A 3014-nucleotide genomic window follows, 5' to 3' on the forward strand; every position below is an offset into this window, starting at 1 on the left:
AGTAAAAACAACCACCACTTGTACTTTTGCGATCATCAGTGTTTCCTGCCCAATCTGCATCACTATAACACACAAGGTTAGAATTTGTTTCTTTGGAGTACCAAATGCCTAAATCAAGAGTATTATTGATGTAACGAATAATTCTTTTTACAACAGTCACATGAGACTCCATGGGGTTCCCTTGGAAACAAGCACACACTCCAACATTGTAACTGATGTCAGGGCAACTTGCAATTAAGTAAAGGAGACCTCAAGAACAGATGGGAAAATGCCAAACCGACCTTGAAAATACCCTGTTTCCCTTTCCTTTTTCTTTCCCTTCTTTTTTTCTTTCTTTTCTTTCCTTTCTTTCCTTCAGAATTTCCAGCCTTTTCTACACTTCCTACTAAGGCATAAAACCTGAGTTATACCTATCCTTTATAAGCTAAATGACCACAATACCCTCCCCTTTAATTCTAAATCTTTTAATTCACCTAGGGGTATTTTGGTCATTTCACCCAATTCCCGCTAATTCCTCGAGTGTCTCTAATATTTACTGCTTACTTCCCGACACTTAACTAGTCACCAGTTATATTCCTCGATGTCAAAATAAACTCCAATATATTCTCTAAATTCTAGAAATACCCCCAGGCTCGCCCCGAGCCGGGTATAAATCCCCACCGTGACTTTTTTGCTAACCTGCTCACTAGGATCTTCTCGAATCACAGATCACAAATATATCCACATAATAATGTGGTCTCAACAATTATCACACATATATATACAGTTATGCCCTCAATGGGCCAAAATTACAGTTATGCCATTTCTAACGTAATCAGGGCCTACATGCATACTAATACACATAGTCATGCATCACAAATATTCAAATAGCCATATAACATGCTTTTAATCATTAAATCACATATATTCCAATTATGCCCTCCCGGCACACTAATCAAGGCCCTTAAGCCTTAGTAGTAAATTTGGGTTGTTACAACTATCCCCTCCTAATGAGAATTTCGTCCTTGAAATTTACATGAATAACTCGGGATATTGATCCCGCATCGCTGTCTCAAGTTCCCAGGTTGCTTCCTCGACCCTACTATTCCTCCACAATACTTTAACAAGAGGAATCGTCTTATTCCGTAATACTTTATCTTTCCAATCCAAGATCTAAACTGGTTGCTCTTCATAAGCCAAATCTTTCTGTAACTCCAAATCTTCATACCTCAATACGTGAGTTACATTTGAGATGTACTTCCGAAGCATAGAAACATGGAATACGTCATGAACTCCAGACAATGATGGTGGCAAGGCTAATCTGTAAGCCACTTGGCCGATCTTTTCTAGGATCTCAAAAGGTCCAATGAATCTAGGGCTTAGCTTGCCCTTCTTTCCAAACCTCCTCACTCCCCGCAATGGTGAAACTCGAAGAAACATGTGGTCCCCAATCTGGAACTCCACGTCCCTACGCTTAGGATCAGCGTAGCTTTTCTGTTTGCTCTAAGAGGCGAGCATCTTAGCTCGGATCTTTTCTATAGCTTCACTTGTCCTCTGAACCATATCTGGCCCCAAATACTTCCTCTCACCCATCTCATCCCAATGAATGGATGATCTACACTTCCTCCCGTACAACAACTCATAGAGAGCCACTCCAATTGTTGATTGGTAACTATTGTTATACGAAAATTCAATCAATGGAAGATACTTACTCCATGAACCCTCAAAGTCAATCACACACGCTCTGAGCATATCCTCCAACACCTGAATCGTCCTCTCAGACTATCCATCAGTCTCAGGATGAAAGGCTGTATTGAACTTCAACTGAGTCCCCAAAGCCTTCTACAAACCACCCCAAAACTTGAAAGTGAAGATAGGATCCCGGTCTGACACTATAGAACCCCATGGAGACGTACGATCTCCCTCACATACAACTCGGCATACTGATCCACAGTATATGTCAATCTTACTGGAAGAAAATGGGCTGACTTGGTGTACCTGTCCACTATCACCCACACCGAGTCATGAAGCCCCACTGTTTTGGGTAAACCTCCCAAAAAATCCATAGTAATGTCCTCCCATTTCCACTCAGGAATACCCAAAGGCTAAAGCAACCTTGCTGGTCGCTGATGCTCAGCTTTCACCTGCTGACAGGTTAAGCATCTGGCTACGTACTCCACCACATCCTTTTTCATCCTGGGCCACCAATATAACATCCGTAGATCCTGGTACATCTTTGTGGTACCCGGATGAAGTGAGTACGGCGTCGTATGAGACTCATCTAGTATCTCTCGTCTGATTCCCACATCAGCTGGAACACAAATCCGTCCCTGATATCGAAGCAAACCAACCTCAGATATAGAATAGTCCTTAGCTACTCCCGCTAAGACATTCTCTCTAATCCCCTATAGCTGAGCGTTTGCCAACTGTCCTTCTCTGATCCGCTCTAGCAAGGTCGATTGCAGAGTAATATTGGCCAACCGGCCTACCACCAACTCTTTCCCTGCTCTGACCATTTCATTAGCTAACTCTCTTGAGATCTGGGTGGAACTATATAACTGACTTGGGCCTCTCCGGCTCAATGCATCTGCCACCACATTGGCTTTCCCTGGATGGTAAAGAATATCACAATCATAGTCCTTTACCAACTCCAGCCAACGCCTCTGTCTCATGTTCAGGTCCTTCTGTGTAAAGATATACTTCAGACTCTTATGGTCAGTGTATACCTCGCACTTCTCCCCATACAAATAATGTCGCCAAATCTTCAGTGTGAACACCACTACTGCTAACTCCAAATCATGGGTAGGATACCGCTGCTCATACTCCTTCAGCTGTCGTGATGCATAAGCTATAACCTTCTCATTCTGCATCAACACACAGCCTAAACCCAACCTCAATGCATCGCAGTAAACAACAAACTTCCCTTCCCCCGAAGGAAGACTCAACATAGGCGCTGTAATAAGTCGTCGCTTCAACTCTTGAAAACTGTCTTCGCACTTGTCTAACCAGATAAACTTCGAATTCTTCCGTGTCAA

This window comes from Humulus lupulus, chromosome 4, assembly GCF_963169125.1.
Source record: "Humulus lupulus chromosome 4, drHumLupu1.1, whole genome shotgun sequence".
NCBI lineage: Eukaryota > Viridiplantae > Streptophyta > Magnoliopsida > Rosales > Cannabaceae > Humulus > Humulus lupulus.